The sequence below is a fragment of the Sinocyclocheilus anshuiensis genome, unplaced genomic scaffold (assembly GCF_001515605.1).
Source record: "Sinocyclocheilus anshuiensis isolate Anshui unplaced genomic scaffold, SAMN03320099.WGS_v1.1 scaffold63, whole genome shotgun sequence".
Classification (NCBI taxonomy): domain Eukaryota; kingdom Metazoa; phylum Chordata; class Actinopteri; order Cypriniformes; family Cyprinidae; genus Sinocyclocheilus; species Sinocyclocheilus anshuiensis.
This window is the reverse complement of record NW_015552625.1, coordinates 2,153,749-2,164,157: the sequence shown is the minus strand read 5'-3', so window position 1 is coordinate 2,164,157 and position 10,409 is coordinate 2,153,749. Positions and strand designations below refer to the sequence as shown.

At 37.0% G+C, this 10,409-nt stretch overlaps 1 pseudogene; it reads right to left on the bottom strand.

The window, feature by feature from the left end:
• Positions 1–718: 718 nt before the first annotated feature.
• Positions 719–9,851, bottom strand: LOC107666461 (putative hexokinase HKDC1; annotated as a pseudogene).
• Between the last annotated feature and the right edge of the window lie 558 nt (positions 9,852–10,409).

Here is a 10,409-nt window from a genome sequence, read left to right as displayed (position 1 = left end):
GTACCGAGCCGAGTCGTACCACGCAGTGGAAAAGCGCCAATACTGTCATGACATTCCTCTGCACACAGCCACTGCCCCCTTTAGTTTGGCCTCTGTGAGCCTTTCACTCTGACTGGCCATGCAAACCACTCACTGAGTCTGAACAAAAGGACAACGAGAAAAAAGGCCTTCAAAGAGGCAATGTACAGTGAGAGTAAAACGATGCTGAACACCGTGAACATCAGTGCAGTCTTTATTGCACTAATTAATACATTTAAAATAAAATAATAATAATAAAAAGTAATAAACGAACACTTTTCTGCCAATGCACCCGATGGCACATATGTGACCCTGGACCACAAAGCCAGTCATAAGGGTCAATTTCTCAAAATTGAGATTTATACATGAATAAATAAGCTTTCCATTGATGTATGATTTGTTAGGATAGGACAATATTTGGCCGAGATACAACTATTTGAATATCTGGAATCTGAGGGTGCAAAAAAATCAAAATACTGAGAAAATCGCCTTTAAAGTTGTCCAAATGAAGTTCTTAGCAATGCATATTACTAATCAAAAATTAAGTTTTGATATATTTACGGTAGGAAATTTACTAAATATCTTCATGGAATATGATCTTTACTTAATATCCTAATGATTTTTGGCATAAAAGAAAAATCGATAATTTCGACCCATACAATGTTTTTTTGGCTATTGCTAAAAATATACCCAAGCGACTTAAGACTGGTTTTGTGGTCCAGGGTCACATATTGTTAAATGCAAAAAATAGATATCATTTTATATGCAAGCTGCAAAATGAGCAAGAATTTGTGAGCGTTGTCATTTGATGAATCTACATGATTACTTAAGAAACCTGAACTCTTAAAACAACATATCAGCCCTCGAAGAAACCCAGTGTGAGCATCTAGTGAGGTTCTTGTTTCTCTATATGATGCTGCTGTGCTACCGCTGTGATCAGGGCCGCCCCTTTCCCACTGCCATCCTCTGATAGGATGAAATCCACCTTACAATTGGGCGCAAGCTCTCTGACAGTGTCCTTTAGGATCGTGGAGAAGCTGTCACGAAAAGTGACGTGTCAAGTTTAGGATATGAATCAAACACTAATCAAATGTAAATGTAAAGATGTTCCACTAATCTTTACTTACTGTGGATGCAACTTGTAAAGCGTGCCGTCCACTCCCACAGTAATCTCCAGATGATCCAGCCCACGGTTCTCTCTGATTTTGTCTACAACAGCAGCCATTCCTGCTCCACAGAGCTGAGCTGCTCGACGGGAAACAGCTCCACACACTTCCTTTACAATAATACTGTCATCACATGTGCTGTCCAGGCCCAGACTCTGCAGAATAGACCTCACTTGCAGTAGAGCCAAACGGTCACTAGGCAAATAAAAGAAGCCAAAGCATGAGGCAAAATAAATATATGTTGCATTTATTCACTTAGAAGTTTGAAGGAAAGAGAGTTAAATGACTTTAAAAGATTAAAAGCCTATTATTAAAGGTGCACTCCTTTTTTTCTTCATTTAAAAACTTGATTTAAAAAAAAAAAAATGTTTAGTATCATGCTAGTGCATCTTTAATATGACAGAGTAGTCTGAACAACATCAACTAAGATATAAAGTAAATACCAAAATATTTAGGGAGCTGAGGTCAGTCATGTGTTCAATAAATTTATGCCATAAATGGCTACTGTACCTCTCAATCTGTGAGAGGAACTTGGTCTCAAAGATGCCTTTGGTCTTCAGTCTCTCTGTGATGTGACCACGAAACAAAAGACCACGCTTTGTGAGATCAATGAGGATCTGCCTTACAATCTCTCCCAAATACATTCCACTGGTCATCTTTTCGAACCTGGAAATGAGAGGATAAGATCAGTTTATATTTGGAAAACCCGACACTTTGTATATATTTTAAAAACTTTAAAGTAATAAAAATAATAGTAGTAGATTAGTTATATTTAAAGTAAAACGATTTAATTCATAAACATAAATCTATAATTAAATTATAGTCTTCACAATAATGACAAAGTAATTAAATACTATTTTAATGCCACTTGTTTTTGCTTTTTGCCCATAAAAGGCTATGTGCATTACAACAGGTTGCTAACACTGTTTTCATGCTTCCTGCATGAAAATCCTGATCGTATACTGCCTCCATGTGGACAAATGCAAAACTTGGATTGCACTTGCACAACTGTTTAAATAACCAATGGAAAATAATGCCATATAAAATGGTTATCTTTACCTTTGTTTTCCTGGATTGAGTGAGCCTCCGTCCACTTCTCTGTCGTATCTAGTCCGGATGTCCTCAGTATTATCATTTTCTCCAAATCCTCCCCACTCAGTGTTCACGCACATCTGCCCTTCATCACCCTCCACAAACTCAATGTTATTCATCTCCTCCATGTAACACACATTGCTTCCCGTTCCTGCAGATTTAAGAATCATAGATGTGTTGACATGCTGCATACTATAATCTTTGTGTGTGTTGGTTTATAATCAGCAGGGCAGTTGTCAGTTATCATACAGCCTCATTGAAACACCACATTAATACGTACCAGCAATAAGACCAATCTGACATTTAGGGTCCTCATATGCACATGTCATCATTGTGCCAACTGTGTCATTCACTATAGCAACGATATCAAGGTCAAATTCCTGAAAGAAGAAATTTAATCATGATCACACCAATATAAACACCAGTAGCACAAAAAATTAAAATCTCATTCAAATCAAAGAATTATAGGCTACATTATAATTATTTATATATAAAAAAAGCATTTGATTAAGTCTGATTATGAACATTAATTAACATGAAAGATAATGGTGCTTCTTTGTAAGTGAATGAGCATGTCATGTGCAAAAAAACGTGATGTTTTCTTCCCCTCACATTTCGTCTTTTGATGGCTTCTCTCAGCATATCCACAACATCATACCCCTCGCAATCTGTCGCTTTGAAGCCTTTTGTCCAGGAGACCAGATCTCCCTAAACAATTGGATGGCAAGGATGATCAATTGAGAGTAGCATTTGTGTGCTTTAACAGTTTGTTTTAAGCCTTGTTACGAGAATCATATTGACAATTGAAGTGACCTCTGATAACCCAAAGTGCTTTTTTACCTTATCAATACCTGTCTGATTACATGGGAAAGAGAAGGTGAAGCCAAGTGGCAGACGAGTGTTCTTCATCCCCATATAGTCCAAGAAATCTGAGATGCACTGAACTATGTGGTCAAACAACTGAAATAATAATATTTTATTTAAACAAATATGAAAGTAGCTTAACATTTCTGACCTTACACAGTATAATGATGTTAAATATGTGATACTAATGTATTCATTTGGACTAAAATGATTGATAGTGTTTCACCTCCTCTCCTGTGCCCTGCATGATCTCCAGTGGAATGGCATAAATCTTGTTATACATCCGGACTGAATTTCGCATACCGGTACGAATCTTAACCACCAACACGCGGAAATTGGTTCCGCCAAGATCCAAGGCAAGGTACTTTCCTCTTTCTGTGAAAGTAACAACATTCAATGACATTCACATCATCACATCTATTGTTTCCCACTGAATATATAAATGAAATCAAAATAATAAAATGTTTAACAATATATAGTCTGCATCTCCTCAACCCTAAATAGGACAAGCTGTTTGGAGAATGTATATTATATTTAGTGCTGTCAATCGATTAAAAAAAATTAACTAATTAATCGCACATTTTTAATCCCAACATTAACATTTTTAAATATACTTTTATATTGCAATAATTTCACATTAAATCTTCAAATTAATGTAGAAACAACATAAAGACAATATATTTTTAATATTTGTTTAGTGGCATCTTTTTTTATGACTGAAGGCGTGTATCGCTGATACCAATACTACTGATGGTTAAGGTTAGAAGGGATACATCTAAAACTACTGGGCATGCGCACATCAATATAGCGTAATTCAGTATAACGGCTAACAGGACAGGGAAATTTGTTTTTACTGGCATATGGCCTGACAACATCTCATCTTTATTTATATAGCACTTTTTACAATACAGATTGTGTCTGAAGTGCCCTTGTCACCTGTACCATTTCCACGCTTGTTTGACAAGTGGCGTGCGTGTCTGAAAAGTCTCCCGTTTGATGTTGTCGTAAAGTCATCGTGTTTAAATAAATGCAATTCTTGTCAAGAAAAAAAAGACAGAAGCAGCAGTTGAGTGGGGTGGCCAACCCTAGCTCTGCACCTGCGTTAACTGTGTTAAATATTTTTAACGCCGTAAAACTGGAAAAATTAATCGCCTGCGTTAACACACTAATTTTGACAGCACTAATTATATTATATTATATTATATTGCTAAAAATAAATAACTCACAAAAAAAGTTTTCAAGTTTTCACCATGATTGCTATAAACTAGGTAGTTTACCTGTCCCATCTGGAGTCCTGTAAACATATGTGGGCAGCATTTTGACTGAGGCAGTGGGATGGGAGTCTTTCTTCAAGCCTCGTTCCAACTCCACGCGCATCTTCGCCTTCACTTCCTGAAGCTGTGTGGGGCTCAAGGCGAAGGTCGCGAGAGTATCATCAATCTCCTTTCTTTGGGACGCTAGCCGCTGAGCTACTGCAGTCACCATGGCAGCACCTTTTGCACTGCCACTTTCTGACAGCACAAAACGAACATGACAGTCTGGCACCAGATGACGGACCACCTTGTGGAGCCTCTTGGGGTACCTTTGAAATTCAGACACAAGTTGTGGGTTTTAAAACAACTTCAATCCGATTTCATACTAAACCTCCTTGGGTTTTACATTTTTTGAAGGTGAGCTGACATACTGTGGATGTGTTCTGTAGACCGTCCCATCCACTCCTACTGTGGTCCGAAGGGTTTTCAGCTTCTTGTTTTCTCGGATTCGTGTCAGAATGGCAGCCAAAGCGGCAGCAACCAGATTAGCTGACCTGAAGGAGACGATGGTACAAACATGCTGGACAGCAATGCAGTCATCTTCACTGGGATTTAGACCCAGGTCTTCAAGGATCTCCTTAGTGTTCTCCAAACCGCCTTTATACCTGGAAACATCCTCAGTTAGAATATGTACATTTAAACCTCATCTAGACCAGCACTAACCACCAACTAGATTGAGCCAGGATGGAAATTCATGCTGATCTAATCTACTCCGAAAGGAAAATTCTCAAATAATCACTAAAACTTGAAGATTTAGAACTTTAAATCAGTCATAATAGGTTAGGCATAGGATTCCGCATAGACACACAAAAAAATAATGCTTATTTTAACCCATTTAAGATCCATTTATATAGTTTATATTTTCTATTCTATTCCATTCTATCATCTATAGCACAACTGTACATACAATTTATTTATTTTTCGATTTATTTTTCAATATTTGTCTATATTTACATATGTGTATTTTTTTTTTTTATTCTCATCTTATTTTTTATTGTCTGTGTGTTGTTGCTGTCTCTGTATACTGGAAGCTTATGTCACTAAAACAAATTCCTTGTATGCGCAAGCATACTTTGCAATAAATTCTGATTCTTCTGATTCTGACATTTTAGGAATAATCTGAAATCAGAGGTGCCCAAATCTTTTTACTATGAAGGTCCAAAAATAAAACTTGATTTTTGATTAAAATTATTAAATGATTAAAAACTTGGGACTAAAGTTAAATACTGCATTACATCCAACTATATTATATTTAAATATTTTTTTTAAATCAAATTCATTTATATTCTGTACACTTTAATGCAAAAAAGCAAAAACATAAATTTTTAATTTTTAGCTTTAATAGCTATGATTCCATCCACCTATTTTTATGCGCATTTTGGAGTATCACATAAAAAAACATGCGCACAGTTGCATCTGAAATGTTGTTATGGTCGTTCTGAAATGCCTGAGCAAAGTCTGTCATCAAAGTATTTCTGTTTAATTGTCTTACACGACTGCGTTCCTAAACAGTAGGCATCCACCTCCAAAAGCAATGACAGCATTTATTGTGTTTCGTCTGCTCGCTCTGAGGCGCAAGTAATATATCATATATGAAAATTATTATATTCAGTGGCTTCAACTACTTTTCTTAGTGATATTTAGTGCCAGTTTATCAGGAAGTGACGATTTTGTTCTCTTTGACTCATTGGATGGAAACAGTGCTTTATTTGCAAATGTTTTATGCGATATTCCAGTTTTGCGCATAAATTAAATTCGCATCTTTGGATGTAAACAGAGCTAATGGCAGTTTCAATGTTTCAATTGCACCTTTTTTCCTGCTTTTGTAATATGGCATGACAGGCCAAATCAGAGGTCATTATGGGCCGACTTTGGCCCACAGGCTCTGGTTTGGGCACCTCTGTGTTAAAGCAGTCTGAAGACTTGCCCATTAATAAGCACTTACAGCTGTTTTCCTGGATTAATTGAGGCGGCATCAATTTCACGGTCAAAGCTTGTGATGAAATCATCAAGCACACCATCATCTCCAAATGCTCCCCATTCAGTATTAATACACATCCTGCCTTCATCTCCTTCCACCAGATCAATGTGTCGCATTTCCTCCATGTAGCAAGCATTAGTGCCGGTACCTGAAGAAATGCAAGGCGAAAATTAAACATTTATTTTTCCTTATCTTTGCATGTAAAGAAAAGTTTTAAAGGTCTTCTGCCATTTGAAGCAGTACATTATATTTCTTTTTAAATTGTGAGAAAAGTGTCCAGTGAGGCCTTACCTATAATAACCCCCACCTCACAGTTCTGGTCATCATATCCGCAGGTCATCATGGCCCCCACTGTGTCATTGACCATAGCCAGGACATCCACGTCAACATCCTTCACACACACAACAGAAAACCTCAGCTGGCTACAGTTATGACTTCTACCTAGAGTAGTTTTCACATTTTATTCAATGCAAACGGTGATAGAAGAAAATGGTATTCATACCCCAACTTTTTGAATGGCTTTCCGTAATAACTGCACCACATTGTTCCCTTGAACACCTCTAGCCTTGAAATTCTTTGACCATGACAGCAAGACACCCTGTGTTGACACAAACAAAATGTGTCAGTGAGGAGATCAGCTGATATGAATGTATCTTCTTCTGTTTCACTGGTGTACTGATAAAAAGATCACCTTTAATCAACATCTTATTGACTTGAGCACATTGATTGAATTAAAACAGGCTGAATTAACATTAAGTTTTATATAAACCTGTTGGAGTTCAACTGTACCTCATCTATTTTGGACTGCACACATGGGAAAGAGAAGGTGAAGCCGAGAGGTTTTCTTGTGTGATTAATGTGGTGTTGCTGTAGAAAAGACTTCAAAGATTCTGCCACATGCTCAAAAAGCTGCAAGAGAAATACATTTTCAGTTAGAATAATCTGCCGTTCATTCAGGATCAAAGTCAGCTTTCATTGTTTATTGCACAAGAGCAGTGCATGAATAAATACGTAATTGCTATATTTGCATTGGTATAATTATGAGAACTAATTCCAAAGTCTCTTCAGCCTTTTCTTATTAATGTCATAATCATAATCCACTGGAAACAGCTTGTAATCTGCAATGGATTCCTTATTGTTACAACTCATATTTGTGAAGCGATGATCACCTCAGTTCCTCTGCCATTAAGGATCTCTTCAGGGATGGAAAAGGTTTCACTCTCCATCTGGACTTTCCCCTTCCCATCTTCTGAAACCTTTACCTGTAGTACCATCTATTTTGGACTGCACACATGGGAAAGAGAAGGTGAAGCCGAGAGGTTTTCTTGTGTGATTAATGTGGTGTTGCTGTAGAAAAGACTTCAAAGATTCTGCCACATGCTCAAAAAGCTGCAAGAGAAATACATTTTCAGTTAGAATAATCTGCCGTTCATTCAGGATCAAAGTCAGCTTTCATTGTTTATTGCACAAGAGCAGTGCATGAATAAATACGTAATTGCTATATTTGCATTGGTATAATTATGAGAACTAATTCCAAAGTCTCTTCAGTCTTTTCTTATTAATGTCATAATCATAATCCACTGGAAACAGCTTGTAATCTGCAATGGATTCCTTATTGTTACAACTCATATTTGTGAAGCGATGATCACCTCAGTTCCTCTGCCATTAAGGATCTCTTCAGGGATGGGAAAGGTTTCACTCTCCATCTGGACTTTCCCCTTCCCATCTTTTGAAACCTTTACCTGTAGCACCTTAAATTTTGAACCCCCCAGATCCAGTGCCAGAAACTCACCCTTCTCTGCAGTAGAAATATATGAAAGGGAAAATATCTAAAGCTACATTAACAAATTTTAATTATTTAATATGTCTCAATTGCAGTGGTTCTGCCTTTTCTGGTGCATGTGGAAATAGTTAATGTGTATGTCAGTGTACCTGAGCCATCAGGTGTGGAATAAACGTGGGTCGGCAGCATCTTCACTGCAGCTGTAGCATTGCTCTCATTTGACAGTCCTTTCTCCATCTCCCGTCGAAACCGAGCTGATATATCCGCGAGCTGATCATCTGACAGACGCATTGCGTACAGATATCGGTCTACCTGTTGAGAAACACAATTATTTTAAACACTGCAAGTTTTGTCTTCTCTTCTCATGCCTGGCTTTGTTTCCTTCACACTTTCTTATTCCAAACATTGAATAAAATGAAATGCTGTGGAATAAGTGACTGAATAACAGGGTAAAACAAATGATAAATAGACAAAATATTGAGAAATAACAATATTAAAATGTATTTCAACATGTTGAAGAAATGACAATGTGAAAATGACCAAGCAAAAAGTAATACTATCAGTGACATGCAATGATATAACATATTGAAAGATAATGTAGGTGTGTTTCTGGCGATAAAAATGATACTGTTGTAAAATGACAAGTCTTAACTATCCATGAACACGTGGACATACATTTGATCCAAAGGCTTACACTTGAACACTCGAGATTAGTTTTGCAGTCGAATTTAAGCTGTCTATAGAGCTCTTTAAAAAAAATATATATATTTTTTATTTATATATTTATTCGACATACATGAACATATCAAGGAAAAGCAGTGGAACAAGTATCCAGCATTCATAGGAACTCCTTCAATACTGTTTAAAAAGGATCACTGGATGTACTTTTGCTCCCTATATAATTCCCATCCTTCCTTTTGTGTTACTGCAGCGCTTCGATGACTTTACTGTTATTATAAAATGTAATAATAAAGAGTGAGTAGGTGTGTCTTTAACTGGTGAAGTATAACAGATAACTGCATAGTACTACTGAAAGGGAGAGATTAAATAGTAAAAAAAAAAAAAAAGACAAATCTACAACAAAATAGTCATTGTTTAAATTTTGGCTCACAAAAGGTGTGAACTTTTATGGAAATGAAAATCAGTTCAATAAATGCAGATGAGTAGGTCAAGGTCCTCTCTCTCTCCTCATGCAGTCATTTATCTGGCCACAGAAAGCATGTGTGAGAAGAGTTAATGATTCCACAGGCCGCAGTGAAATCACATTCATCTTGAATACAAGGCTACATCTGACAATTCACTGATCACTGTCTGCGCAGAAAATCACAAAACAGCAAAGAACATCACAGACACCAAAACAATAAGTGAATAAAAAGCAAAATACTTTATCAATGCATACAGGGCATTATTTTGTAGAAACTTCTGATAGACACCATGTCTAAAAACATATTTTAACAAGTGAAGAGATTTTATGAACAATTACCTTCTTGATCTGATCCTCCTGAAGCTTTGAGAAGTAGAAGGACAGCAAATGGACCGCAAACATCTTGACTTCCCAACGCAGGTGACTTACTTATTGAAAGAAAAAAGGAATCATCAGGTTTAAATGTGTCCCTAAGTCTGTCCTCAGGAGTGTTTCTAGTATGACTGACAGAAAGTTTTCCTCTGAGCTTGTATTTCCCTATACGAGAGTTCAGCACTTGCTTTTCCCTCCCCTTTCACGGCTAAATAATTAATGGCTAAGCCTCGTCCGGCCCCTCTGCTCTCCAGCCTTACCTAGCAATGTGTTTGGATTCACTCCAGACAGCAGGAGAACCTTAAAACTATCATGAGTGAAACAATAGATCAAAAAGAGTCCTTTCTGTTCAGTTCATGTTCGGTATGTAAACATCCTTAGTGAGAAAGTGAGAGAAACATGCTAAATACAAAACAGCCTTGTCTAGATCAATGAGAGGGTATTTCTGCCCAGACGTTATCAGACTTTGCTCCTCTGGGTTTGTAACTGTAAGGTATTAAATGTAACTGAAGTTATAGCAACAAGTTCACAAAGAGTTTTATGGGCTAAAAACAAGGAAAATATTCAAGGATTAAGATGTTGCTCAGGCATTCTGCTAATGCAGTTACCATAGTAATGGGCAGAGATTAACCAGGGCCTTTAGCAAACACAGAGCAGGTTGATCTAAGCTGGTAGC